This window comes from Panthera leo, chromosome F3, assembly GCF_018350215.1.
Source record: "Panthera leo isolate Ple1 chromosome F3, P.leo_Ple1_pat1.1, whole genome shotgun sequence".
Classification (NCBI taxonomy): domain Eukaryota; kingdom Metazoa; phylum Chordata; class Mammalia; order Carnivora; family Felidae; genus Panthera; species Panthera leo.
In genome coordinates, this window is record NC_056696.1 from 35,695,079 (window position 1) to 35,710,801 (window position 15,723).

At 42.0% G+C, this 15,723-nt stretch overlaps 1 protein-coding gene and 1 pseudogene across 1 annotated transcript in view; both read right to left on the reverse strand.

Annotated features, from left to right (window-relative positions):
- Positions 1 to 15,723, reverse strand: part of C4BPA (complement component 4 binding protein alpha) — a 52,576-nt gene that overhangs the window by 8,118 nt on the left and 28,735 nt on the right. The window lies entirely within an intron of this gene.
- On the reverse strand, positions 5,990 to 8,312 carry LOC122212430 (annotated as a pseudogene).

Genomic DNA, 15,723 nt, shown 5'->3' on the forward strand with positions numbered 1-15,723 from the left:
AGGAACATTCCTAAAGCCGGAACAGCACGGGATCATTCTGGGGCTCGAGAAATTAATCTTGACGAAGGATGACAAGAGGGCACTTTGGACCTCCGCATTCTTCTGCTTGGCAGGTAATCCTTGTATCATCAGAATTTGGAAAACACCCAACATCATGTAACTAGAAAACATAGGCCATTGAAAAACACATAGTTCTTGGGGAAATTTCTTCTCTGTTGAGTGATTTTGTCATTCTGTGCAAAATGCTCGATGTTAAATGCTCTGACAAATGGTTTAAGGGACACGGATGTAAATATTTTTAAAATAGTCTTCTTTTAAAGAAGAGATTGTATTGGCAGATGAATAAGAAATGTTACTTTTATTGGCATATTTCCACTTACAAACTAAAAAAACGCTCATGTCTGCATTTATAATCAGCACTACCTTGGTGGGGCCTGTAGGTCCTGACAACCCTTTCGGGGCTCAGTGGTTAAGGACAATTATTCCCTGACTTGCAATACGATATCTTGCACTTATATAATGTTTTCAGTGTATACAGGGCTTTGTAATCTTACTCTGATAAATTCGCTCATTGTTTGTGATAATATAAAATTTTACTTTCTGGTTGGCAAAAGTTTTCTACTCAGTTATTAATGCCATAGAAAAATAATGAAACCTGTGAAAGACTGAAATCTTTAAGAATTGAACAGCATCCATTTAAATATAATACATTAATATAAAAATTAAGGGGCGCCTGGGTGGCTCCGTCAGTTAAGCGTCCGACTTCAGCTCAGGTCATGATCTCGCGGTTTTTTGAGTTCAAGCCCCGCGTCGGGCTCTGTGCTGACAGCTCAGAGCCTGGAGCCTGCTTCGGATTTTGTGTCTCCCTCTCTCTCTGCCCCTTCCCTGCTCACTCTCTGTCTCTCAATAATAAATAACCATTAAAAATTTTTAAAAAGAAATAGTGTCATGGCACTGTTTGTAAAAAATTAATTAATTAATTAAATTAAAATTAAAAGATTTTTGTGACTAGATGGGTTGCTCTTAGATTTGTTATATTATGTGTTCTGAGTTACCATGGCCTGTATCTGAAGGACTAAAATTATTTAAATATATTTCTCAATACATACTTCATGGTTCTTCTCCAAAATTGTACTGAATTATTGTCATATGATTATATGTAACTAATTCTTAACCAGGAATTATTTTCCATACCTTGGTTTCAACTCACCCCCTTTCCTTATCATGTGTGTACTCACCGCACAGGACAAATGGGCATTGCAGTAGAGACAAGACCCCAAGGAGACACAGTGCTGGGAAAATTCCCTGCAACCTGGGGGACATGGTGAAGAATCTCAGAGATCATGCGCTGCGACCCAGTGTTCTCAGATGCCCCGAATGAGGCTGAAGTGAAGCTCTAAGTCAGTAGGAAATTGATGCCCGAACCAAAAGTAAGTCTGAGTCACTAAAGGGGAGGGGCAGAATTAAGTACACCCAGTACTGGGCAGGATCTGATGGGGCTCCAATAAAGCTCCAGGTCTTGGGAGAATGATATGAGCCTGACATGAATGTTCTCTCGGATTCCATGAGGATTTACAGATGTGACCCCGAGAATTTCTCAGTGTTGTGGGGGGCACTTGGTGGCTTGTTGTCTACCTACAGACAACATTTCTCTTGGAGAATTCTAGATAAACGAGGAAAATGGTCCGGGATGCGTGGCCGTTTCTTCAGGGATGAGGGCGAGGTGCTGCTCTATGCCATCTTCCTGCTGTGTCCTGTCTTCATGCACCGGTGTGAATTCCCGGTAGAAAGGCAGGAATAAAAAAGACGTGTAGTTCAATTTTATTTCTACACCCGTCAGAGCCTAATTGGAATAGAAAAAGCTTGCAAGTCTACCTTGTGGAAAGACAAAAATATAGTCAAAACAGCAATTATTCCCTCAGTATTGAAGTTTCCTTGAGTATCTATGATGCCAAGTGTAATCAATTGTGGGGTTACGCCATTTGGAGAGTCAAGGGAAATTTCTCAGCGTGGTGTTTACAGCAAAGATAAAGCGCGCATGGAAAATTAAGTGGGAGAGGATCAAGCGTGATAAATGGACAGAAGGTCGCGACAAATTCACGACTTTCTCAATGGCACTGGATCGGAGTGAAGGAGCTTCCAGCCTAGCATTGTATTTCTAACTAAAGCACTAACTTCTATATGGTAGAAGGCATATTTGTTCATTTCCAGACTTAGCTTATTTATTAATAGGTATCTGGGTGAAGACTGGTCCATTAATCACTGCCTTAGTCTTTCACTCAGCTTATTTCTTTTAGTCTCTGCCAAGGGCACAGAAGAAGTTACCAACCTGAATTTCGTGTGTTCCCTCTTGGACCAGCTGTGTATATTTGTCATTTAAAGATACACAGGTATTCATCCACAGAGGATCATAAGCACTGGGAAATGTCTGAAAATGACCTACGCCGCCCAGCTGAATTGAGGTAAGTGCAAATGAAGCATGCAACAACCAAAGTGCTTAGCTCTCAAAACTAAAGAGGAACATTCCTCAGAAATAAGTGACTCAGAAATAAGTGCATCCGTCTGTAATATTGATGACAGCACACAATTCAACTTCCTTCCCTGGAGAGAAAGGAAAGTGGATAACCACACCATACAGTTGCTTCATTTTATGAAGAGGAACTAGAATAAACCCTGAGGATGTCAGATAAAAGAGGTGATTTCAATAGTTTAACAGAAGATTATTTTTTAGAAAGCACTTCTGCTTATTAATCATATTCCAACGTCTACATAAATCCTTGCATTTAATTTCTTCAAATAAAAATATGACATAGGTGTTATAGCTCCATGTAACAGATGAGGAACCTAACTGGGAAAGACCCAGTAAATCTCCCCCAAACCTTTCTCCTCAGTGGTCGTGTCAGATTCTGAACCCAGATCGGATTCACATCCTAAGCTCCTTCCATTGTGCCTTTTGGGGAACGTCATCGGAACGATGGGACCACCAGTTTGCCTATGAGCTGGGCCTGTACCCTCGAAGGCTCCCACGCCTCCCCTGTCCTTGGAATGTGGGTTCCTCTCTCCCTTTCACACTCCTCCAGGCTGCTTGAAGGACATATCCTTGAAATAGTGATGTGGTGTTGAGAACAGCTGCATGGTATATGCGACTGAAACCAGTTTAGGCCTCTTTATAAACTAAAGATTTGGTGGGAAGGTACAGGGCTCCATCTGTCTTCCCGCCACCCAGGACAGTACTCACATGTCAGTTCCCTTTGCTTATTAAAACCACCCATCTGGAGGGGCCTGCCTCTTCTGTCTCTCCCTGCCCTCCTCATAGAGGGGTCAGTTTCCCATTATAGCTGGGAAGCTCCCAGGAGTGTTGCAAACCAACGGTGTCAAAGAATTTCCATCTAAAGTACGGGATCCTGAATCTATTACTTAGGGGAGTATGCCTAGGAACATTCTGCCTCTACCAGGGTGGAGAAGACCCCAGAACAACTCCTTCTTCATCACGTTGTATAAATGTCAACGCCTCCTTAACTGACCCATGGATACATTGCATCATAATCAAGATCAATAGCATTTTGATTTAAACAAATGATAAGCTGATTCTACAATTCATATGGAATGTAAGGGATCAAAAGTTGTAAGAGCAATCTCTAAGATGAGGGAGGAGAGAGATGGAGGGGGGATGAAGGGAATAAGGGAGGAGAGGAGCAAAACCAAAGAACTACATGGCCACATATCAAGACCCGTTATGAATCTTCAGTAAATAAGATAGTGTGGTATTCGTGTAGGAAACCAAATGGACTAAAGGTTAACAATTGAGAGTCAGGTAATAAGCCCCGAGCAGGCATGATCAATTGATTTATGACAAACTGACACACTACAGAGCAGTGGGGGAGACGAAGGTCCTTTCAATAAAAGGCACCAGGTCAATTGGATATGTACATGGGAAAAAAAGGAATCTTCGTTCTTTACTCACACCGTGACAATTTGGGGTGGTCATGAATATAACTGTGAAAGTAAAGCCATAAATCTCCTAAAAGAAAATATGGGCAAATACAGTTGTGATCTTAGGGCAGACATAGATACCATTTCTTTATTTCCCCCCCTTTATTTATATCTATTTTGGCACAAGTTTATTTTTAAAAGGCATACAGGCAATAACCAAAGAAAATATTTACTCCAACCTTAACTCCTGCCAAGTATTGTCTGTCATAAAATTGTTCCATGAAGTTCCAGTCTGCTAAAGATTTTAAATTGATTCATCGTCATCCTCATCAGAATGTCTTTTCTTCTGTTGAATTGAACTGTTGTGTTTCAAGAGTTTCCACTAAACTTTGTCCTGATACCTGCCCACTTAGTCGTCTGTCTCTTGCCGTCTATATAAAGTCGTTCTCTATTGCTTTCGTCTTGGGGGACTTTTCAGGTGCTAAGTGGTCTGGCTGGCTGACCCGCCACTCGGCTTGCTTCCAGTTCCACTACCTCACCAGGACCAAAATAATTAAAAGCTGGGCCTAGAGAAGGGAACGGCATACTTTCCACTTACTGCCATGTTTTGTTAAGCTTCTAAAGCCATAACCTGACAGAACATTTTTGAATACAAGCAGACGTTAGGGAAGAGAATCGCTGGACTATGAAACGGCATTTTACGTGGTAAGAATAATCTCTGGAAAATAAAACGTCCTTCAGTATGGGGGATGCCGATGATTCCAATGGCCCTTCCTTCCAGGCCATGCCGCTCCATCCCTGACACAGGACGCTCCCTCTCTTTACAATACCGTGGTTATTTGAACATTTTGTTGATAGGATTAATGTTTAGTAGCTGGCTCCTGCCCTGGACTATCAGCTTTTGTGGAGTGTGTGTTCGTCTATTCCCTGCTGTACCCTCAGCACCTGGCACACAGCAGACTGTCAAAGAATGTTATGATTGTTGAGGTCGAAACAACTAAATTCTAGAAAAATATTTGGCATATGGCTGGAACACTAGTTGAAGCAGGCTAGATCAAGTAGCTAAGCATACAGAGTGACCCAGGAGCCTTGAGCATTCTGCCTTGGACGCCTACCTGAGCACAGCAGAGTGGATAAGCACACGCCTTGCCTGTGCACTTAGTGGGCTTGGCCGCATGAGCCACCAGGCAGTAGAGAGAGGGGCTGAGGATGCCAGGCAAGGGATGAAGAGAGGGACTAAGGCCACCAGGATAGATTTCTTAAACAGGATACAACCCCCACCATAAAACAAAAAAATAAAACAACAAAAAAACACACAAAACATACCCCCAAAAAAACCCCAATAATCAAACTGAAAAAAAATTTTTTTAAAGAACCAAACCACTACTTAAAGTAAAAAAAAAAAAAACTTGAAAAATTATAGCCACAAAAACGTAGGAAAGTATGCTTATCAAGCACCTTATGAACATTAAATAAAAGCTACCAGAGCAGGAATACAGAATTTTACAATACCTAACTCATCAGAGACTTTTTTTACAGATAATGTTAAAAACTCTTACAAATAATCAGAACTAGGTAGACCACGGAGCATGGATAAAAGACTTGCCATAGCACTTCACATTAAGATGATATCCAAATGGTCAACAAATACAGGAAAAGTAGTTCAACCTCAGTAATCAGGAGGGAAGTGCAAATGAAAAGCACAATGTGTTGGGGCGCCTGGGTGGCGCAGTCGGTTAAGCGTCTGACTTCAGCTCAGGTCACGATCTCGCGGTCCGTGAGTTCGAGCCCCACGTCAGGCTCTGGGCTGATGGCCCAGAGCCTGGAGCCTGTTTCCGATTCTGTGTCTCCCTCTCTCTCTGCCCCTCCCCCGTTCATGCTCTGTCTCTCTCTGTCCCAAAAATAAATAAACGTTGAAAAAAAAATTAAAAAAAAAAAAGAAAAGCACAATGTGATACCACTTCATACCCAGCAGAATATCGCAAATACATACATACATACATACATACATACATAAACAAACAAACAAAAAATAGCAATATTGTAAAGAACTTGCACATTGTGCAGGGATAGGGTGGGAGGCTACCATCCGGTACAACCACTGTGGAAAACTGCTGAACAGATGCACCCATCCAGCAGCTCTATTTTTAGGTACTTGTTCATCAAAAATAGACGTGTTCAGGGGCACCTGGCTGGCTATGTTGGTAGAACATGCAACTCTTGATCTCGGGGCTGTGAGTTCAAACTTCACAGTAGGCCTAAAAAATAAAATTGTTTTTTTAAAAAAATAGATGTGTTCAGCAAAAGACATGTGCAAAAATGTTCCTGGCCACAAACAAATGGAAAATACCCCACGGTTCTTTAACCCTAGAGTAGGCAAGTGAACAGTGTTAGATTCATGCAATGGTGGAATGCTTAACAGAAATTAAAATGACTGAACCTTGACCGCACACAACGTGGACGCATCTCACAAATATAATGATTAGCAAAAAAAATTAAAAGACATGGAAGAAAGAACACATAACATATCATTCCACTTCTACGAAGTCAGATAACTTCAAACCAATCTGTGCTGTTAAAGTGAGGAGAGCAGAATTCTTTGCAGGTGACATGAAGGGGGCCATGACTTACTGAATTTTACTTTGAAGAAATATAAATGTAAACATTTATCCCATATTTCTGATATATTTTAAGAAGTAAAAAATGTAATTAGATTTGTTTGCTCGGTTAGATCACTGTGATCATTAAGGATGTGATATAGCGACCAGTTATCCATACACATGTATATTCTTGAATATGGTCGCACTTGCTCGTAGGGAAACAAGGAAAAGGGATATATATTTGATATCCTTACCATGAGAAAAGTATCTCCGTGTGCATTCCTAACCGACTTCTTCCAAATAGCTTAGGCGATGATAATTGTGAAGACAATTTTGGTCAAAGATTGCCATTTCAGATAAAGAATTCAGTGAGTTCCTCAGAGAACATTCCCAAATAAAACAGAAGCACGGGTGAGAAAAATAAGTGTTAATACTTACTGGCACAAAAGACAACAGTCCTTTGGGCCCCTAGCATGAGAAGTAATACAGAGTGAGCTGATTCTATGACAGCCAGGATGGCTGCTGTATTTCAGGGCAGTCCCAGTTTTGAAGTGTGTCTGACACAATTTGTTTATTGGAGAAGCCAGTCAGCAAATCAGGTGGAGGACCACCATCGCCTGGACACCCAAATGACAAGGAACATCAAGTGGTAGCTTGAACACAGTATCTCAGTGCTTCAGCAGGAAACTCTTTGGAACAGACACCATGATTTTCTTTCATCAGAATTCCTTTGTCCCACTGTTCAATGAACCCCATGAGTAATCCATAATGCATGTTTGTTGGTTGATGGCAATGACAGGAAGGAAAAAAGGCAGAAACATTTCATCTGTTCTTTCCTGTATGTGTGACAATTAGGAATCCCAGGAATCAGTGAAAGGATTATCTCAACACCCATTGTACCTGCGGGCGCTAAACACAGCCGCTCAGAATGCTTCTCAGAGGGGGGGCACGTGGGAAGTTAACAATCCCCTCATGCCTGCCTTCCTCTTTCTTTGTCCTTCCCTCTGTGTCTTCAATCGCCTGTGTCACAGGACACATATAAGAAGTGGGGAAATGTTAAACTCTGACAGTAAAGCAAAATCAGAGTTAAAGGTCAACGTTTATAATCAGTCACCTTCAAACACAAGCTAGTGAATAAAGAACTCCAGCTCAAAGGGCTAAGTATTTTGCATTCTTGAGAAATCTCCATCAGTTTCTCATTCCAGTGAGTATTTTCACATTTGCACTTTGCTGCCACAAACTGAGTGTCCTTTTTTGAGTATAGACTCGTCACTTAATGATCTGCATTAGGAGACTGAAAGAAAACACTTCGTATCTTTGTAATTTTTAAAAATCCGTCCACGAAAAAAGAGCCAGCTCTTCCTGTAGGGGGAACATTCTCTGGGAGGTACTCTAAGGCCAGTGAGTCCATGTCATTTCTGGTTCTTTTAACAGATTCCATGGTGCCACCCTCGTCCTCTTCCAGATCAGGAAGCCCATTCAGCAGTATTCTTCCTACACAGCTTGTCCTCTCGCCAAGATTCGTCAATCAAATCCAAGATCCTTCCGTCTCTCTGCACCTCACTGTCCATTCTCCTGCCGCTTTGATCTTGTCAGATCCGTGTTGAGGCAGTGCTCCACCTGTTTCTGCCATTAAAGTTCTATATATATCTAAAGTTTAATTATTTATTTTCGAGAAAGAATAAAAGTGCAAGCGGGAAAGGAGCTGGGAGAGAAAGAAGAGAGAGAGAGAGAGAAAAAATCCCAAGCAGGCTCAGTGCTGTCAGCACAGATCCCAAGGTGGAGATCGAACCCACAAACCATGAGATCATGACCTGAGCAGAAATCAAGACTTAGACACTTAACCGACTGAGCCACTGAGGCGCCCCAAAATTATGTATTTTAATAAAAGCAAATAAGGTCCTTTTTCAGAACTGTGTTTCTTTTCTCAACCAATAGCAAATATATAATCATCGTATTTTCCTTGTTTTCCTTGCCTGAAAATAAACTCAAACAAAATGACTATCCTAATCTAAATTGTAATACATCTGTTGCTACTCTTCTGGCACTTCCTCTCCCAGGGTCTACCTCTGAGCAATCCTTGCGTGGTTTTGACTTTGCATGTTTACTTTAGCAACTTCCAGCTGTCGTGCTGTGCCAGTTAGTGTTATGTTGCCTTTCGGCTCTACAGTCACTGTTCATCGCAGCTCGGAGGTATGGAATCAGAACTGCTTGGAGTTTCTCAAGGTGATCGTGACGTTGAACTTTCTCAACAGAGGGTGCTAGAGGGACACTGAAGGAAGAAAGGACTCTCCCCTGTTCCCTGCTGCTTCCAGGTAGGTTAGCCCAGTGAGAAGGAGGTTCTGCAGCGGCACCCTGCCCCAGGCTTGTGCCCATCACACAGAGTCCGTCCCATGTCAACCTTGCAGCCCTTAAGTGGCCCGGCCATCACCTTCCTGTGGTTCTCCCGACAGGGGTGCTATCTCAAGCCTCTTACCATGCCAGCTTCCATCTGCAAGCCCATATACCTGACCCACCTCCCAGCTCCTCCCTGCAGGATTGCCGTGGGGCTGGGCTCCCGCTCGCCGAGCACACCCTTGTGCCTGGCCACCACGTGCCGTTCACGTCACAGTCACCCAGTGCTCTGGTGCCCCTTCAGCAGCCCAGGTCCATGTTGCAGCCATCGCCTGCAGGTCACTTATGCGCTGCCTGAATTCTGGAGGGTCGGTTTCTGCAGATCAGCTCTGGTGCATGCCATGCCGCCCGTGAACTTCCCTGGCATCTAGTGGGTTCCAGCTACAGCCTTGGGAGGGACCCTGTTTGAAGTTTATTCTTCTCTCGCTACCCTCTCCCAGCCCTGGGATTACCATGTAGAGTTTCTTTTATATCCTATAGTTAATCTTTTATTGAAGTTTAATAATGCTTCATTAAAAAAAATACGACATGATGTCTGCCTCGTGATTGGCCCCATTGATGCTTGCACATTTTGGCCTACAATAAAGGTAAATATAACTTAAAACTTGTAATATTCGAGCTTCCACTGGTATTGAGCCAGATACCATCTAAAGTTTCAAATAAAAAAATGGCATTTTAGAAATAAAACTTTCCAAACTGCACAAATCCATATTTAAATTTCTTAAATATTTTGAATAACAAGAATTCATACCTTTAAGTCTGCAAATGGGTTCACTATCAGGATCAGAATGTTGAGTATTTGCCTAAAGTTGACAAAAACGCAGAACTGGGAACAGTCACTCCTGGACTCACAGGAATTTTAGAAAGTAACATACCCCCCCACCCCTTATAGCTCCCATCAATGCAAAACGGCAAAACTCTTACTTGAGTTAAGATTTTTTGTAGCAGAGCCTCTAGCTTACCAATGTCTTTCTCCCTGTGGTTATTAAACCTGGAACAGAAAAAAAAATCACTTGATTTTAATTTATATTCTTCTAGTCAGAGAATAGGTGTTAGCAGGGGGTTCCTGGTTGTTTTTCTGAGGCTGAATTAAACTGTAGCACCAAATGAACGTTTCATGTAACTTGCTACAGTGTTTACTCATGGTGTAATTGCTCAGCACCACCGTGGACAAACCTCTGCAAGAAAGGTGAGGACAAATGAGTCATAACGGAGGGTAAACACTTCACCTAAAACAAGGAAACGCGGGCAAATGTCCTACCTTCTAGGGTTGGGAACAATCAGTTCAGGAAAGAATCAAAGGCTCTCATTGTTAACGGGGCACAAGTAATGTGATCGTGGAAATGGGCGCAGGAACGGAGGGAGGAATCGGAATTCAGGGAGAGTATAGAGGCGACAGTCTCCTCACCTGGCATGGTAGAAAGTCAAGTTGTAAAGAAGCAGGCAGAAGACCAGAGCATCTTTCTCTAGAGAAACCAGACGGTGAGGGAGAAGGCACTAATATTCACTAGGATCTGGAGACTCCCACCCCATACTTGTCAGCAGACAGGACACCCCAAAACTTAGTGGTTCAAATCATGTAGAACTTGGTTTTTCTTTCATGGAAAAAAGAGGCATACGAGCATGTAGGATGGTCAGCAGCCCTGCCCAATATGGTCAACCAGGGACCACTGTCCCTTTCTGCTTATTGTCTCCACATGCCTTGGGGTGCTGTCCTCCTCAGCAAGGCGGAAGTTGGCTCCAAGCACCCTGTCAGCCCTTTGCATGAGGAAAGAGGAAGCAGAGAACAAGCAGGGGAGTGACTGGGAAGTTGCAGCCATGGGGAGGCTCTTGCTGAGGGGTCACGTGTCCTGCTGATATTTAAAATGGTGGAAGTGATTCTGTTCCTTAAAATAAAAGCAGGAGGGGTTAATTTAGGAAACCAAGGAGCAGTTTCTGCCACAACTGCAATTTAAATGCCTCACTGTACCATCAACCCTGCAAGTAAGGCTAATGCCGGCAAAAGTTGTTCATATCCATAGAACTTTAAATTAGGTGATTTGGGCTTTGCTCTTATAAAAAGAAAAACTGACCAATGATCGTTCACACACTGTAAAGAGAATGCCTCTCTATTTTAAATAGCTCCATGGAGACAAGAATGAATCTAGGTAGAAAGAACAAGATGCAATTTTTTGGAAAAAAGAGTAAAAATCTTTTGGGAGCTATAATGAAATGGTCTTAAAAGAAATTGAAATATTCAACAGAGGGCCTGGAATGTAAAGCCAAAGAAATTTCTCGAAAAATATGTGGAGTGTTGAGGGTAGGAATGAAGACAAAATGTGTAACAAAGATGCCTAATGAACAAAGGGAAACAATATTGGGTTAATTTTATGTCCGTGAAGAGAAAACAATGAAGAATCGTTATTAAAGAAGTTATATGAGAAAATTTCTCAGAACAGAAGAACATGAGTTTATAGATTGAAAGGGCTCATCAAGAACTGCATATAATACATGAAAAGATAAAATTTAGCAAAGTTCTTGGCATGATATTTTAGAACATCGTGGGTAATGAGTGTATCCTAGAAGTTTCCAGGGTAGTGGGAAACATCAGGTCAGAAGGTAAGATACCCTCTGACTTCTCAGTAGCTGTACTGGAGTTAATAGGACAATGAGGAAATTCTTTTTCTTTTTTGACAACGGAGAAATTCTTTCAAAATGAGAGGGAAAATTATTTTAACCTAGCTTTCTATACCCAGCTGAATTCTCAATCAAGCGTCAACCTAAAGACGGTTTCAAATATGTTAGGACGCCTATTTTTACTTCCTATGCATCATTTCCCAGGTAGTTCCAAAAGGATAGGCTCCAGGAAAATAAAAAAGCAACAGAGAAGAAAACACGGATCCAAGACCCAGAGCAAGTAACAAAACCGAATCTGCAGACGTGAAAGCAGTCGCTGCACAATGCAGTATACAGATGTCCCGTCTATATCACTAGGACGCTGCACTTCAGCACAGTCTGGACAAATTCCAAAGGTCACTTCTGCCTCCTTTTGCTCAGACTTCTTCCGGAATCATTTAAAGGTACTCTGCCTTTTTACCTGTAAAGACAAAAGGGAGGTAATCAATCAACACCTTCCAGAAGCAGATCTCACTTAACAACTGATGGCAATTATCGGATCGATACCCCAGCTCCCTCACCTGAGAGTGGTTACCTACTTTGAGGTGTGAATTCATCATCTTTACCAGTTTCCCTGGGATTAGGCTCTGCTCATCCTAATAGACCTTGGGAGAACCATCCATGGAGACTAAAAGGGGAGTTGATAAGCATGTGTTGTCTCCAAACATTGGGACAATTTCGATGGACTGAAAAATCTCTTGGAGCACTTAGGAGGACTTGGAAATAGAGGGATAAGGAAGCAGGCAAACAACATACCTAAAAAGAACACTATCGACCAGCGTAAAATAAAAGACCGTTGTAAGGAAAAGAAACATGCCCACAGAACACTACTTGCTCAGTGCAGTGATAATAAGTAAATGTTATACTACTGATTTAACTAAAATTGGGCAATAGCCACGTTGGAAGAAAGAGCGAGAAAAAGCAGATGATTTGATCTTTGGCTGTGAACGATAGATAAATGGATAATTCATTTAAAAAGAAAAAACATATACTCTCTAAAAAATATGGTGATAAATACCAGGGAAAAAAATGCCCCAAGAGGTGACAGTGGATCTCTGGGACAAGGGAAAAGGAATTGTGCGGGTCTGATTGGTTCACTACTTTGCTAAATGTGCACATATTTTAAATTAATTTCAAAGATAAGTAGAGTTGCTAGGTCAGGAAACAGTTGCACTTGTAAGGTGGTTTGTAATTTATACAATTATGTACAAAAACTGAAATGTTCAACATGAAATTTCAATTAAAAATGGAAAGAGAAAAAGGAAAAAAAAATGAAATGGAGTCATTTATACCCAACTTTATTATTTCAGTATTTGTTTGCATATACATGCATTCAATTTAGACAATTTTGAGATGCATATATACTATTCATCTAGGACCTGAGACATTTATCCACCGAAGAATATACTGTTAAAGAGTGAAGGAAGAATTCATATCAGTGTGAAAATACAACTCTGCACTGCTCACATAGTCATAGAAAGTGTTAAGGAAGGAAGCAAGAAGGATTGGCATTTCAAGCCTCAACTACGTCTTCTGGACAGATAATGAATGAAGCTTGAGGTAGATAATTCTTCGTATGAATATACTCGAATAATAGGAAAATATAATAGGAAATAATAGGAAAATATAAGCGTATTTTGTTATTCCATTATAATCCACCATAAAAATGGTGTGGAAGGTGACTTTTCAGATAGCAGGAACATTAGTTTTCCTTATGAAATTGGGAGAAAGTATTCATTCCAAACCCATGCCAGTATTCAAACCAATTCATTCGTATCAGCCCAACATTCTTAAACACAGCTGCAAAAATACACCAAGGATTTTTACGTAGATAATACATTTAAAACATCATCTAGTTCTCTAATATTCAGCAGTGATAATATGCAGTATCAGTCAAAATGAGGTTTTCTTGTATGCCAGAGAAAACATGTCTTACGGAAAAAAATAAAGTAAAATAATGTGATATGAATCATAATGAAATAGAAAACTAATTCAAATAGCTTATAACAAAACAAAATAAGCAAACTACTGTTTTTTAAAATTATTACTTAATTAGTGAAAACTCTTCTGAGTCGAAGTTTGGTGGCAAAGAAGAAGGATGGAGGCATATATAGTCACCCTCTCTGGTGGCGAATCAGTGAGAGCCAGTGGGTAAACCAGCAGTCGTCTGATATTCAGCCACATTTCACCCCAGAGAACTGGCCAACACCCTCTCCCCCAGTCCCTGCTGATGTTACAAGCTGATAAACAGAAACACACCAGAAAGACACAGACATGAGCTAACCGGTGATCCGTTTGAGTTTTCTCTGCTTGCAATTGCATAGCTCCTGCTAAGGTAAGATGATGCAGGCAATTCAGTTGTTTTGAAATGATACATCTGCCCCATTCTCATAAGATGATAACATTGTTTTTCTGAATGTTCTCAATTTCATCTTAGATTTTTGGTATCAAGTGCCCAGGCTCCTTTCCTTTCTCTCACTGAAACCCTTGATGAGCAACAGACTGAACAAGTTCCTCTGCTACAAAATCTTCTGAAAAGGTCTTTTTTAAGCCTGCTCAGCTCATGCATATTACTAGCAATATTTTCCACAATTTTAGATCACATTTGAGAAGAAAAATTTGGCCATGGGGGAGGGGAAGGAAAAAAAAGGAAAAAAAAAAGGTTAGAGAGGGAGGGAGGCAAAACATGAGACTCTTAAAAACTGAGAACAATCTGAGGGTTGATGGGGGGATGGGAGGGAGGCGAGGGTGGGTGATGGGCATTGAGGAGGGCACCTGTTGGGATGAGCGCTGGGTGTTGTATGGAAACCAATTTGACAATAAATTTCATATTTTAAAAAAAGAAGAAAAATTTGGAAAAAATAGTTATGATGCACAGCTAATTAAACAATAGCAGCAGACAATGTTGCAATTCTATTCCCAGAATGTCTGCGGGACCCCTGAGGCTCATTCCACATCCTCACTCCCCAAAACCAAAAGCGAGGATTGATGTTTGTTACAGCAGATTGTTGACTTGTTGGTGAATTTTAGTTGTTTTGTACTTAGTGTAGACAATTATTCGATTTATGAGAATTCAGATAACAAGAGAAACCTCAATGCGAGATAAGGACAAAAGCAAATGTCACAGGGGACCTGATAAAGAGAAATGAGAGTTTAGAGTGGTGAGAGAGAGGTAGACCAGAACAGATGTCAGAAGAGAGCCATAGAGAAAAGGAAACTGGAAGAGGCCATGTGTGCCCTGCGCACGTCCCGACCCTGGAGGCTACTGCAGGCAGAGCCAAAGAGCCATCGGGCCACCAGGGTCTCTGTGCCTGATGGTGCTCCCTGGCCACAGGAGACTGCCCAGGGGGCCCACAGGGTTGGCTGTCGAAGATGTTGGAACAAGTCTCCACCAATGGGAGAGAGGAATTGGTGGACAAACGTTCTGGGTCCTCATCCCTGGAAGGACTCTGCAGAATTGTCATCCACAGGCTCTCAGAGAACAGTCTCAGAACTGCACACCTGTCTGCAGCCTCAGTCGACACCCCGAGAAAGCTCCCTTCTTCGCTGTGTTCCCTTTCTCATCTTCTCATCCCGCTACCCACTCGCTCACCGTGCTTTCTGGGGCCACCTTCCGAGGAAATTAGTCACCCACAAACCTCTGTCTAAGATGCAATCCAGAATAAACATCTCCTGGGTTCCCCGAGGCTGGGGCAGACAAATGGCTTCCAGGACCCTCAGTGGAACCTTCCATGCCAAGTGGGTTTCTCTCGCAGTTCCAGCCCATCTGGGACATGTAAAGTTCAGTGAAAGCCTGTGGGACACCAGTGCCTCTGCAGAGTACATTTGGGGAAATTGAAACAAAGAGGCCAACGTTCCCCTAGAGAAGAGACTCGCTGAAGGAGCGAGTTCAGAGGACGCAGCCATCGGAGGAGGTGGTGAGAGAAGGAACAACAGCCTCCAGGATGCCCCAAGATATACAGGTGATTGATGGGGGTTTCTCCTCACGTATGGGATAGTCGCTCAGGCCGCGTCACATTTCCATTAAGGACAAAGGGGCCAAATCAGATGGTGGACTTGGGAACACACAGGTGGCCATCAGGTGGGCCTCACATTCGGCAGCCTTTAGACTTTGTTCCCTAAAAAAAGGAATCAAGAGGTT